Source organism: Corvus hawaiiensis, chromosome 8 (assembly GCF_020740725.1).
Source record: "Corvus hawaiiensis isolate bCorHaw1 chromosome 8, bCorHaw1.pri.cur, whole genome shotgun sequence".
NCBI lineage: Eukaryota > Metazoa > Chordata > Aves > Passeriformes > Corvidae > Corvus > Corvus hawaiiensis.
This window is the reverse complement of record NC_063220.1, coordinates 29,830,357-29,845,271: the sequence shown is the minus strand read 5'-3', so window position 1 is coordinate 29,845,271 and position 14,915 is coordinate 29,830,357. Positions and strand designations below refer to the sequence as shown.

The 14,915-nt window shown below is 41.6% G+C and overlaps 1 protein-coding gene across 7 annotated transcripts in view; it reads left to right on the top strand.

Annotated features, from left to right (window-relative positions):
• Nucleotides 1-9,683: 9,683 nt before the first annotated feature.
• CCSER2 (coiled-coil serine rich protein 2) overlaps nucleotides 9,684-14,915 on the top strand; it is a 61,731-nt gene continuing 56,499 nt past the window's right edge. For 6 of the 7 annotated variants that reach the window (XM_048310535.1, XM_048310532.1, XM_048310539.1 and 3 more), the window contains exons 1-2: nucleotides 9,684-9,771; nucleotides 10,455-10,639. The gene's annotated coding sequence lies outside the window, so the exon portion shown is untranslated. The remainder of the gene's footprint in view (nucleotides 9,772-10,454; nucleotides 10,640-14,915) is intronic. The other variant, XM_048310533.1, reaches the window with a different exon arrangement.

Sequence of the window (14,915 nt, the reverse complement as noted above, 5' to 3'; positions counted from 1 at the left end):
AGGAGAACTTTAGTTGCTCAATTTTCACATCAGTGAGGGTTGTCATCTTGGCAGATTTTCACAGGACTAATAAGGTACCTCTTTTATAATGAAAATGGCTCCAAATCCCTTTTCCCTCTGGACACCACAGTGCATCTCGAGCTAATTATGGTTAGACATTCTGGCTCCAAAAAGAGTTTTTTCCCTAAAGTGCTTTCTGATGAGCACAAGAGGATTATATTCCATGCTAAGGTGTGTAACACTGTGTGTCACTCACACAGCAGCGAAATCACGGGTCTCAGCAGAAATTAAATGCTCTAAACATCCAGTGATGTGTGTCATTGCATGCACTGGGAAAACCTTAATTCAGGTAGTTCCATTCTCACTGGGATAAGTGAATCATGCAGAAAAACATTCCCTTTTCACCAAGATCCTTCTTTCCCTATAGATACTGTATTCAAACCCAGCAGCTGTCATTGTATTACTGATTTCATTCTCTAAAATATTTGCCCTCACTTTTTCTTGCAACTTAGAGTCAGGTTACCAGAGTACCATCCTGGTCTTGAAAAAGGATGGTGATGGATTATAGAAATGTAGTATAAAAAAACCCCAACAGACATATAAAACATGTTTGCAATCAAATAAACACCTTAGAATTAGATTAAATGGAAGAAAGCCAGCCATTCTCTAGAAGTTTATCCACTTATCTGGGCATTCTGTGTAGGTTTTTAATTTCCTACGCGCTTATCTAATAATACTTTCAATATGTCCATCATTGCAGTCTGAGTTAGTTCTGTACTTCAACTGCCCTCTCAGTAAGGAGATAACCTCCAGCTTCTTTGCATTGGCCTCTCCTTCTGGGAGCACCTCTGGGACTTCTGGAACCTTGGATTTAACCATCAACATATAGGCAGATATCCAAAAATATTTCTCCTATTTACTCACAGTTGTTACAGGTCAAGCTTTCTTACACTCAGTGTATCAGGTTTTATTTTCTTTCTCTACACCAGTTTGGTATGGGATGGATCCATACAGGGTCTGCATGGTTCAGTCCTAAACGTATGGATCTGGCAGGGAGGAATGGTGGATTACAGCTCTGTCTCTGCCACGAGCTTGCCAGCTTGATCCTGGCACCTTTCTGTTCCTCACTTTATTTACAATTAACTAGAAGTAGCCCTAACTCTGTCAAAGCAAATTCTGAGGGTACATTCAAGTTTATAGTGCGCCAGGAGTTCCTTGATTTCAAAAGATCAAGTGCAAAATATTTCTCACAACTGCCTTGATAGTGAGCCTGAAAGAGCAGCAGCTTTTCTCATGATTTTGCATGTAACTTTTCATCTGCCAGCATCTTCTATTTCCCAGCATAGATTGAAAACATATTTTTGGCCATAAAATGCCAGAGTCATGCTGTTTAGTATTTGTCCTTGAGCCTTGTGACAGCCATGGAAAGCATTATTATTTATTGCATGCATTTCTAAAATAGTTCAGTCTCTTTCCAACTTGCCACTACCACCAGTTAGAAATTATCAACTCAGAGAAAAACACCTTCCACACCTTGTGATTTAAAAGCACAGCAGAACCTTGCTATGTGCCTTCCTGGACAGAGTAGTGATTGATTCTCTGGTGTCAGTATTTCAGGAAACTCGGAATCTCTTGGGATAAACGCCTTCAGAAATCCATGTATAAGAGGCAGGTGTAATAATAAAATGTCTGTGTTGTCTTTGTGAGAATCCAGGTCTCTTGACAGGAAAGCAAGGACTTGCCACTCATTACAACTGAACTATGTCAGACTTTGAGAACAGTATCCAGAAAGATTCAGTGTTAAGGAAGGACCCTGGAGACAGACTGAGGGCTCATCCTCTGGCCCATGCTGAGCTGGGCTACCCAACCCCACGTGGAGGAACAGTCACTAATGATCCAGGAAATTCTATCTCCAACTGCCTAGTGTCGGTATTTAGCAACCATCTAAACATCCACTACCATTCTCCAGATGATTCCCAAAAGAATAATTTTTATATTTTTGTATCTCTACATAAGTACACACATATATGTACATATATGCACACATATACACATACATGTAAATGAAGGTATATGTAAAAGTTACATTTTATAGCAATATGTTTTTATTTGTATACATGCCCATATATAAGCACTGCTTTCCTGAGTAACCAGAGTTAACAAAATAGGAGGGATAGTGTAAGCATCAAAGAAGAAGAGGATTCTTATAAAACATTTTGTGATATAATATCTCCTGATTTTTCCAAGCTGCTATGATTTTGGGCATATAGTGTGACTGTCCTTGATGTTCCCATGGAGCTCTGAAACATTGTTATTCGGTTAATTACTTCTTGGTCACACATAATTTGGGAAAAGGTCAGCTCGGTTCTCAGTGCACATGTTACTGCCATGTGCCCAGAGAAAAACCAATTGCATCTTTTAATCTGATCTTTGGTTTTCGTTGCCATTTAATACTGCAAATGTAATGGAATTTCAGCTTTCATTTTTTATCTTCTGATGCTTTGACATGTTCAGACAAGAAAGATTAGGGTCAAATACATACATGGAATAAAACTATTTTTAAAGTCCTGACCTGTATTTTGAAACCTCTGTGTGCTACTGGAACAGTCTGCTTGTATTTTTCTTTAAGATAATTGAAATGATTTAATTGCATATGAAAAACTAGCATGATTGAAGTGGAAACAACATCACTTTGAGTCAATTCCTTTCTGCAGTCTGATTCAGCTATGTATCAAGACTTGAAAAATATATGAATCTTCTTGAAACATCTTCCTGTTTCATCTGAGCAGGCAGGAAGTATTCCCTGTGCCAGCTTCTGGTAAGTTGGAATTCTGCACAGGGCATGGCTGCTCATAAACCAACTGCTCAGCCAAGGACTGGCCTGTGCTGCACAGGCAGCAGGGGCTCCTCCGTGGGATCCAGATGAGCCAAGCTCAGGGAGGTGCAATATGCTCTGCATCTATCAAACCAGAGACTGAGCTGTGACTTTGCCTTTCCAGGAGGATTTGTAGCCTCATCATTTCAGGTTGCTGTGGCCAGAATCCATGTGAAGTACAGCTACAGTGCAGGGTCTGTTTTCTTTCCTGTGATCTCATCTATCTGCACTGAGAAGTAGATGATTAAATTGATCAGGGACGTATTTTAATCATTAGTGCCTCCTTATAATATGCAAAAGTGTCTCATGTAATGCTTTTCTCATAAGTCCCTAATCAGTGAGTAGGAATTTCCCCTAAGAAAGGAAGGTGGGATTAATCTATAAATCCTTCTGTTTTCGGATTCTTAAACTGAAAAAGGGCAGGTTTAGACTAGACATAAATTCTTTACTGTGAGTTCTTTACTCTAGGATCTCTTCCCACCCAAACCATTCTGTGATGTCACTCTATCACTCTTATGTAGTCTCTGACCGATTACAAAGTATCTGTCACTGGTAAAAACAGTATCTAAAGAAACAAAATTAGACACATAAAGGTAATTCTGGGCACTCCTTAAACCTCTGAAACAAAATAGCAAATGTTACAATGAAACAGATAAGGAGATTATGCAGGTATCTTATTTTAAAAAAGGTTTGAGAGAACATCATTTAATCAAACTATTGTTAGGGTTGGTGAGTTGGCAGTCCTAGAAGAGAGGGGGACACTGAGTGTGCCAAGACTCAAACTGCTCTCTGTGTATCACATTTAATGGTGTGCCAGCAGCACGTAGGAACTGGGTGTTCCACCCAGGTGTCTTGGCCTTTCTAAACCTGCTTTGAACAAGAACCAAAAGGATCATGTTTAGTTCTTCACTTCCAGCTGTGACTCTTCCCCGTTGGTGCGTGTTAACAGGAATGCTGTTCTTTGAGCAGTCAAATGAAAATACATAAATATGATGCTCTTGCTGTATTCTTCTCTCAGAGGCTTTATTTTCCCTTACATTTTATTTCTTAATATGTACAGCTCTGTTGGTCCATTATGCACTGTGTTGTGTGCTGATTATAAGTAGATTACTACTTCTGCAAATCTCAGGATTAAAAACTGTCATGATATTGTAAAATGGAGGACACTGCCTATACAAACAAAAAAGCCATCATTTCATATTCATTAAACATTGTAAGGATTGTAGGATTTAAAATGTTATTAAATAACAAAATTAGCAAAACCACAAATTATCCACATTAATCAATTCAGGATTAGCATTAATTTAAAGCAGGCTCCTTTTTAACAGTGTTTACATAATGATAAGCCATAAAATTGCAAATACATTTTCATCTTTATTACTGATTTCTACTGAGATTTCATTGAATTCCAGTCAACTTTTCTCATTCTGTTAAATTTGAAGGCCATTATTAGAAACATGACTGCTGTCTTTCCTGTTGTGTAACTGAAAGACTTCATAGATAAAGAAAGAATCCCAAACATAGGAGATAAAGTCCCTTAACAATGTCACTAGAAAAAGGCTATTTTTTGAGATCTGAGATTATCAGTCAACCTTTCAGTTATAAAATGCAAGAAAAACATTAATCTGTCCCAATTTAGAAAAAAAAAAATTATATAAAGGTAATAATTTCCATAGCTGTACATCAAGCTGAAATAAGGAGTTCTACTTATGTTCCAGAATCCTCCAAAATCCCACTGAATAATGGAAGCAGTAGGCATTCATATTCCTTTTGCCCTTCAGCCTACATGAATACAAATTAAGTTGCAATGAAAAATAAGGAAGAAACGGTATCAGACTTAAATGAAATATATTATACGCTAATGTGTTTTAGCAGTCAGACACTGAGAAGCAGTATCTTCTTTAAGAAGAAATGGAAGACAGCACACTTGGATTTTAGAAATGTGCTGCACCATTTTACTGACTGCCTAGAAATGCTTCCCTGTGTTTGTAAAAGTGGTGTGGATGTGTGGATGGCTGGAATGCGGCTGCTGAAGACAGTGCAGAAAACAAAGACTGTATTTTAAAAGCAGCTTTAACTAGGCTTCTTAAATTGTTTAACTAGTCTGTTTAAATAATTTAGATATAAGTAGGTCTAAATTATTTAGACTAATGTAGTGTTTTGAAACATCATGCATGGACAGCCTTAGAAGAAAGAGCACAGCAGCAGCAAGCTGTAAAGATTCCTGAGGTAGGTTTCAATGGCAGATTTTACTGAACTGGTCCAGGCTACTTCTACTCCAGCACCACTGAAAAATAAGAGCAGTTTAGGCCTATGTAAAATCACTGTTTTTCCTGCATGAACCGACAGTGTCATGCATCCTGAGCATCTCTGAACATCAGCAGGGCTGGCCACAGAATAACACACCACAGAGTTTTAAAAGCACATCCTGGACTGATATTTGAGTATTCTTTAAGCAATGTTCAGAAGAAGTGTTTGGCCAAAAAAAACTTTTCTAGAAGAAGGATAAGAAGGCTCACCGAACCCATAAATACAGCAACAGTGTCTTTGCAAGGTAGGCATCTGAGACAATGAATTTAAATAATGAAGCAGCTGTTAACTGGCAATGAACAGGTCTTCATTTTTGAAATGATTGCCCTATTAACTGAATGTTATTAAGAAAGTGGTAGATAGCACTAAGGCCTGAAAAGATATCAAATATTCAAGTACTTAATTTGGATTATTTTTCAAAGATAAGAAAAACAAAGGACTTAGTCTTAAATGTGACAAGGTAAACATGTATTGCAGCAGAATGAGTTTGAGCTCAGGTCTGTGTTTTCCCTTAAGTAAAAAGGGAAGAAGATGCAGTGATGGGGACCCACTATAAAGACCTCAATTTGCACCAAACTGAATCCTTTTATTCTTATACAATTATTTATTGCAGAATGGCACAAAGTTTAATTAGTTGTGGATACTATACATGAAAATAATACATATACAAGTGTATAATAATAATAATATATAATATTAATAATACATGAGCACACTTATGTTAAGTATTTATTTATGTGACATTAGCCCATTGCTTTCCTTATTATCTCAGCAAACAAGTTCATAAACTTGAAAGATTCATTTTAGTCCATATTTTTAAGGTAGTAGAAAAATGAAAATACCTGTAAAGCTTAAAAAGTACAAGAAGTTGAAAAGTAAATAATTCTGGAGGCAGTGACTCCGTCAGGTCAAAGTAAAACTTGCAAAATATAAGGGTATTTATTCCTTAATGAAAAACATTATTTGTAGAGACACAGATTAAGAAGACAGCTGAAAGTTCATTTTTTATACCTGTTGATGAATAAATTTTACAGAATCATGAGATATTTTGAAATGAACAACTTCAACCCTTAACCATCCAACTGCATGCACTGTCATCCTTTTAATCAAAAGTCCACCTAGACCCCCAAGAAGCATATGGCCTCTAATTCTAATGTCTGTTTTCCTTTTCTTGAATGTTGGTGAGTTAGTGAGAGTCCATGCTGCAGTATTTTGTAAAAGTAAAATGCCCACAATTAATAAATTATTACTTGTATGTGGGGGGAAAAAACAGTGGCACCTGGGTGCTTAGCCCTTTTGAACTAGAAAGAATGCAAACAAAGAAAATACAGCTCATCAATCAGCATAAAATCTGAGTACAAGCAGAACATGTTTGAATGCAGTAACAGAAAGTGGATGCACAAAGTAGAAGTGAAATTATTGTGAACAGATTAGTTTGCAGCAGTCACAGAATATGAGCTACCTAGCAAGGATTCTTTTTAAGACCATCATGGTAAAGACAATTTTTATGAAGTGATATAGGAAGCAGACTGTCCCTGCTTTGAGGATAATTTTAACTCAAGCAGACTAACTCAGCTTCATTGTAATGCAGAGAATTAGGAATATCCAGTTCAGATTTTGTAGTGTGTAAGGCTCTGTTACATGGTCAAATTCGAGAAATCCTTCTTTCCTTTTCCACTTGAGTGGCATCCCTGGCCTGTGAACTCTTGGGGCTGGGAGAATATTTGTGTGAATATTACCAGCTGCGTACCCAGCTCTTCTCTGGGTGGTTGTGTCACCCACTGCTGTGTCTCTGGTTTTGGAGGCAGCATACTGCCAGGTCAGTGAGCAAAGGGGATAATAACAAGCTTTTAGTCCATCTCCCAGTGTAATGTAATGTCCATTTAAATCAATTTAATAGAAAATCAATTCAAGGTGAAGACCTCAAGGTGAAGACCTCAAGCTGAAAACATCTGATAATAAACTGGTAGGAAAGATACTGCAGTTGATCATAGCTGGACGTCAGTCTGCACTCTGTCGCTAGGAGGGTTAACACCATTTTCTGAGATAAGCAGACAGAAGCTGGAGTGCTGGATGTAATGCTTCCTTTTTCAAAAACTGTGAATTCTGCTTCAAGACTGGATCTTAATCTTTAGCCTATATAAGCATATGAAAATCTGTTAAATGCCTAAACAGATAGTGGAGGTTCTCAAATCTGTCCTAAAATATCTCGAGGTTGCTTTCTTCTTTTATATATGCAGTTTTCTTTCAGAGCTCTGTTTCATAATTACTTCCAGATTATAAAAGCATGAGCTGGAGTTAAAAAATGTGGTTATACCACCACTTCCAGGTCAGCACACACAGCTTATGTGCCTCCTTTTTGCTGGTTACAAGTGTTCCTGGTTGTCTGATCTTTATTCCTTGATCTCGCCCACTGTGCCTCAGAGATGCACCAGGGGAGCTCCACAATCGCTTTGTGAGAGAGGACTTCAAGCACTGGTGTTGAAGAAACACCCGCCAGTGCCTGCAGAAGGGCAGTGGGAAATATAACTCCCCCAGTGGGTCTGTAATATAATTTCTTTTATTTTGGGGAAGGAAATGGAGAAGAAAGTTATTTGGAAGAAATTTCAGTGGGAATGGTGAAGTTGTTTTGATGAACAAAGTAGGGAAAAATCAAATCTATGTTAATGCAGTTGCTGCTCAGAAGCTGAGAATGACTGCAAGAAAGGATGATTGTGTGGTTAAAGCACTGATGCCTGACTGAGGAAATCTGAGTTCATTTCCTGGCTTTGCTATCTCTTCAGCTTTAAACAAGAGATTTAATCTCTCTGCTTGCCTTTTTTTTCCCCCCTTCCTGTACCACAGGGGAGTCATTATATTTCAGATTGTTCTAAGAATAAATGCATTAATGTGGCCGGTACATTTAAGTTTAAGCAAAAAAAAACCAAAACATATAAATGCTTCAGTTCTTGTTTCTTCTTTTTTAAAAAAGGCCTTTCTGCTGCTTATGGGGCAAATGTACCAAAGTCTTCATGCCCTGTGTCTAGAAAGATGAGGAGGCACTTGCAGATGGGCTGACATCTGGGCACGCCCAGCTTCCAGTCAAGAGGTGAACAAGGCTTATCAATTGCAGGGTGTTGGTTTTATTCCTACACAAACATAGCCTGAGGCGACTGCATGGCTTCTTCCCTCTGGGAGGCCTAGCGAAGCAGGCAGGCAAAAGCTTAGAAAAATTGGCCACCAAAACTTTTGAGAGAAAAGAAACTTTGAACATTTGATGTTGAAGCACAGCAACAGAGTTGCTGAAATGCTGTGACAACACAAACACGAAGGCCCCAAACCACAGGAGATGCAGAAACACAAGCCCTAAGGCAGAGCGTTGAGATGTAAATAGTGACTCAGTGATCCACCTCACTGGCAAGGAACTTCCTGAACCTTCTGTCAGTGCCTTCTAATTCCTCGCACAGGCAGAAAATTTGAGGAAATTAAACTCAATTTATTCTGTGAGCACCAGCATGCACCTGGTCTCCTGCAGTTGGCTGCAGGAGTCCTTCAGGCTTTTCGTACAGCTCGGTCACCTGTGAGGCCTTTCCCCAGTGAGCGCTCTCTGGTGTGGTGTGGGCAGCAGGACCGGGGCAGGGATCATCCCAATCCCCGTGCTGGGCACTGCTGAGGCCGCACCTCGAGTGCTGCCTTCAGTTCTGGGCCCCCACTGTACAATGGACATTGAGGAGCTGGAGTGTGTCCTGAGAGGGCCAACAAGGCTTGTGGAAGGTTTAGAAAACATGTCTTGTGAGGAACAGCTGAGGGAGCTGGGGTTGTTTAGTCTTGAGGAGGCTTGGAGGGGCCTCATTGCTCTCTGCAACTCGCTGAAAGCAGGTTGTACTGAGCTGGGGCCAGTCTCTTCTGCCGTGTCTGCAGAGAGTGGACAGGAGGAAAGGGACTTAGACAGGGGAGATTCAGATTAGATACTAGAAGACGATTTTTTCACTGTTTGGGTGGTTGGGCATTGGAATAGATTGCCCAGAGGGGTGGTATAGCCACCGTCCCTGGAGGTGTTTACGAGTCATTGGGATCCGGCGCTGGCTGATGGTTCAGGGGTTGCAGTGGCAGTGCCGGGTTGCTCTGGGTGATCTTAAAGGTCTCTTCCGCCCTTGACGATGATACGATTCTATCCTCCCATGCCGCAGGGCCGGGACACCCCCAGGCCCATTCCTGCAATGCTTTTAACAACTCTCATTTGCCCTTGGTTCTGCCAGCGGGCTCGACGATGGCTGGGGCGGGCTGGCAGAGGCGGCCGCGGGCCCTGCCCGCCCGGCGTGGCAGCGTGACAGGGCCGAGCTGCGGTGGCTCCCGGGGCACGGCGGAGGGGGCCCTGGGGCCGATGAGAGCCGCGAGCGACGCGCCCCGGCCGCGCCGCCGCCATGGGCAGGGCGGGGCGGCCGCGCTGACGTCAGGGCGGGCCGAGGGGCGCGGCGCGGCTGCGTGTTCCCGCCCTCCGCCCCTCTCTGCGCGGGCCGGGCCGGGCCGGGCGGGGCGGGCGGCGGGACCCGAGGGTGCGGAGCGGCCCTGCCCGAGGAGGCGACAGCGGCCCGCGCTGTCCGGCGGTGAGTGCGGGGCGGCCGTGCCGCCACCCCCGCGCTGCCCCCCCGCCCCCTCATCGGGGGCTCTTTGCCGGCGGGGAGCGGCCGCTGCCCTCCTCCCTGCGCCGCCGCCCTGCGCCGGGGCGGGGGTCGCCGCTCGGCCGGGGATGCTGCGGCAGCGGCGGCCGCGCGGGCCGCGGGAGACCGGGGAAGGGCGGGCGGGGCGGGGCGGCCTCCTGCGCGTCCCCGGCGGGCGCAGCGCTCACCTCCGGGCCGGCTGAATGTCACGGGCGAGCCGCCCGCGGTGCCACGGGCTCGGCGGCAGCCTGGCACGGCGGGCCCGGCGCCGAGAGCGCCCCGGTGCCGGCTCTGCGGTGGTTTGCGCGTCCTTTAATTCGATGTTCGGGGAGACGCACCTGCAGGTGCGTTGGGAGCAGCTGCTGCGAGCCCCGGTCGCAGAGGTCTTGTAGCGTGAGGTTTCGTATCTCGAAGGTTTTAATCTCCGGAAAGGGGAAGAAGCAAAAGCACCCAGTGTGTGTTTGTTCAAAGACAACAGTTTAAAAAAAAGAATAGTAACGGTGGAAAAGAATTATAATGGTGGCATTTCTATTTTAGCAGTGATCTGTTGAGATTCATACCAAGGGGATGTTCTGTACGTTGTGGTGATTTCACTTTAATGACACTGAGACTTTGCTTTCGTCACCCAGAGCCTGCTGTTCACTTCACGTTCTGTCAAATGTACTTTGGCACACAATGAAACGTAGGCAACCTCAGCCTTTAACTTTGAGCTGGAGGAGGTCGAGCTGTTTATCTTCAGTTTAAGAAAGCAAAACTGCATGGGAACTTTATGCTGTAGCAGAGCGTTAGTGTCCAGGCCAGACAACAAATTAAGGTAAGGATTGTCGATCTGGTACTCCATCTGGTATGCTGTGTAAAGATGTAAAGCACTTTTCAGGGGAATCGGTGCAACATGAAGGGTTAGAACTCTGTGTTCATAACAGGTTTGTTCTTGGTGTCTGTGGGCTTCGAGCCTTGATTTGGTGTGGAATAGAATTTTTTGTTATGAAGGTATTAAAAGTGAAGTGAAGTTGGATCTAAGTTCTCATTGTTGTATGTTTTTCAATTGAGAGCCACTTCACATATTCACTGAGACTTTAGTAAATTTCTTCTGGAGAAATATACAAAAGTCTTGGGTTAGCTGGAGGAAGTAAATATTTACACTGTTTGCTGATAATGAATGAAATCGGCAAGAGTTTTTTCTCATGTATGTAATGATCACATAACTTGAAGTTCTCTGGGGCCATTTTGAAATACATGCCTCCAAGCTGAAGAGGTGATGGCCTAACAAATGGAACATGAGTAAAAACCAGCTACCTAAATGTCAGCCAAGGATCTATGTGAATATACAACTTAGACTAGAAAAGTTGTTTTTGGAGTTGAGGTTTAATTTCTGCTCATGGATAGTACTTTTCATTATAGAAATATCACTGTTTGGGCTCTAAAAACTGCCCAGTATTGTCTTTTAATTGTAAAGCTGTTGAAACTGTAGAAGTAGTCTCAATTAACATAATGATCTCAATGTATTGTTATACTAATGAGTAATCCTGTTTAATGGACCTGTTCGTGTAAAAGCTCAGTGGAGTAAAATCCATTACTTTTGGACCTGATCATCCTTTAAGAGGGATTGGTTATTTGGAATAAACCAGTTAGTAGGAACTGTTGGCATGGGCTCTTTAGATAAAAAGCCATCATGCCATCAATGTTGAGATGAACATTGCTCGCCTGCAATCTTTAGAAAGTGTGGATCTCTCAAAATGGAAAAGAGATGAAGGAATATAAGATTACAGAAAGTAATATGATAAAATATATCAACAGTGGTTTTGGTGTTCTCTTTTAGCCACCATTCGCTGTAAACAGCAGCACCATCTTCTTAATTAGAAGCTTTTAGGCAGGGTTAAGTTCCATGCCAACAGGGATGCTAAGGAGATCAAAATACTAATGGTGCTTTTGATAATTAGGTTTAAAATCCTGTATTGTGTTTCCGTTGGAGCAATAAAAACAGATTACGTAAATCTCTGGATACCTGCACGCATGTATGTTACAGTAAAATCCCAACAGCACTGAATAATTGTCCCAAAGTTGAAGTTTGGCTAGTCAGGAAAGGTCTTTGCATTTCTTCATAGCTCTGGGACACACACCCCAGCTCACTCTTAAACTGCTACCAAGTAGGTGCGTTTTGGAAGACATTCTGAGAATGTTGTTTTCTCCTTATCAAAAGTAATTTGATTTGCAGAGATGTGGACTTTGCTCAGTAGCCATTCTCTGTTCTCAAAGGAGGATTCAGCTGTGGCAGTTCTGCTGACAATATCCTATAGGAATTGAAGAAAGTCTCCTCAGGGTGGGGGTTTTTGCTTATCCCTGGTCACATGGGGCACTGGTGTCGCAAGTTCTTGCTAAAATGCTGTTTTCACTGCAGAGTGTTGGGTTTTTCATGAGCACTTAGTCTGCTCTGAGTTGAGGTCCTGCTCTGCAGAGTGCATTTTAATGGCCTTTATTGAAGAAGTACTGGCAATGCTGGCAATGTCCTCGCTGCAAGGAGGCTTGGCTTCTTAGCCAGAGGGAATGGATGATAAGGATTTACATTGATGAGGTGACTGAACAACTTACGGATCAGGAATAACCCTTAAATTGCAAATAATTTCTGTATTTATTCCCTGAAGCCAAAGAAATTCTGTGCTTTTAGGCTAATCAGCGCAGATGGCTTGTGACACACACAGCACAAGGGAAGCATCCCAGGAGAACTGAATGTCCCAGCTTCTCTTTACTCAATAATATGTCTACTTTAGGCTGGAGATTCAAAAATCTCTTCTAGATAGATGCAGAGTTTATCACTACAGTGTGGGTTTGGATGATACTTCAATACACATTCTTTTTGTAAATTGTATTAAAGATAGGCTTTACTTAAATGGATTTTTTTTCTGGTTTCATATGTTAAAGTCATTACACAGCCACATTGATACATATTTTTGATGAGTTCAGGGATGCTGTGGCTTTTGAGTAACCTTCATCTCAGTAAGACAGACTTACACAGGTAGAAACTTGGCAAGGCCCAGGCTGCTGCTGTCGGTAGCAGGAGCCTTGAGGAGAGGAGCACAATCTGTCAACCTGCGTAGCCTTGTCTATCAGTAAACAGAGATAAAAACAGAAAAAAATCTTTCTCTGTAAATCATTTAATCATGAAAGCTTTCTGAAACGGTAATTTGTGTAAGTATAACTTTACTATGACTACATTGAGATCCCAATTAAGCAAAACAAATGATACATATCTCCTTCCTGTAAGTTTGAATAAAATACAACATAGATGACTGAGTCTGAAAATGATCATGTGACAAACTGTCACTGGTAACTGAAAATTGCATCTCAGTTTCTTGGAGAATCTTGGTTTTTTTTTTCCCCTTCAGTTGCAAACCTCTCAGGATATAACAAATATCTGTGTCTTCCACGTTGTAGGAAACTGACCTTGATAAGTACATTCCGATATAGCTGTGGGTGTGTCAGAAAGCTGGTAGGAAAACACAAAACATGCGTTAAAATACCGGAGGTTGCCAGTCTGTTGTCAAAAACATGTTGGCATTTGTTATGCTGTGGCAAACCTGCAAAGTTGTTTGGTACTCAAACATTTTTAGAGAGTTTGGTTTTGAGACTGGGAACTGATACATAGCTGTGGAATTGTAGACAGAAGCTGCGTTGAGTCCAGCGCTAATGAAATGAAACTCAGTAGCCAGAAAGTGATACTTTGAAGATGTGGTTTACAAATAAAAAAGATTAGCTGAAAGCTGTAATACACCGGTGTATGGCTGCAGTATTTTTGATCAAGGGTGGATGTTAAAGAGAAGTCAAACTTCAAATAATACAGTATCTCCTTGAAAGCACATAGATATGAAACAAACTGGTGTGTTTGGTAGCAAGGAGAGAAGGTGTCAGTAGCCTCTTCTGGCAATGTAGGGAGTTTAGAGGTAGTTTTAGTAGTTTTCCCTGGGAATCTGTGCAAGACAATGAAATAACCTTGAGAGAATTGTTACTGGGGCTCTGGAACTCCTTGCTTAAGGCAGTCAGGGATGCAAAAAGTTTGGGGGCTCAAGGATAGGTGACGCAAAATAGTGGATAAGAGATCTGTGGAGGGTTCCTAAACAAACTGCATCAGATTTAAGAAATTCTGTGAATTGAAAGCAGTTGAAGGTTGAGGAAGTCACATTCTGTGTTTGCCCTGATCATCCCTTCCCTGGTGCATTGTTATTTTAAGGCAGCCACAGGAGATAATGGGATTTTTGTATTCTTTACCTCTAAAATAAAATTGACTGGCGGACCTATATGGAGAATTGAATTTGGGCAGTGAAGTGCCACGATCCACACACAGTGAAATGCCATGATTTACATAATATTTCCAGCTTATCCAGGATTCACTGTCTGTCTCTGATGATAGCAGTGTTAAGGATTTTCTTTGTCAGTCCTTTTTCTAGTATTTTCTTTCAATCCAGCAGTGGCTGACTTAACAATGTGATTTTTTTTTTAAGGTGCATAGCAATGTGCTGACATGTTCTTGTCTCAAGATCACGATCTGTGAAAAACTGAACTATATTGAAACAGCACTGGCAATATATGTAAAAGAAAATCTCAGAACTACTTTTTTCTACCTTTCTTCTGCTTCAGCTTGTCTAATCTTGCTCAGTTATCACGTGTGAACCTCTTCAGGCTTATTGAAGATATCCCAGTAGCAGCGAGTCTATGAATCAAATGCCATCTCTTCCTATTATCTCTGCTTGCCATTCAGCTTAACCTATAACTAGAATTCTTACTCGGGCAGCAGGAGAAAGAAAAAAAGAAAGAATGAGTGTATGTGGCTGGAGGGGGGAAAAAAGCAACTTCCATATTGGTTGGAAGCACAGCCTCATTGAAGATTTAAACCCTTGGAAATTCTTAATCTTAAAATACTCACATAGATAAACTGTTCATCAGCAGTTCAGACAGGAAGTATTGGTTCTGTTATTAGTCATTATGTAATCATTGCAAAATACGTACTGAAAAATACATTTATACCACTGTAAGAGGGCTCTAGCTCAAGACAGCTCAGTGTTTTTACATGGAGAACATGCATCAGTTGAATAAGC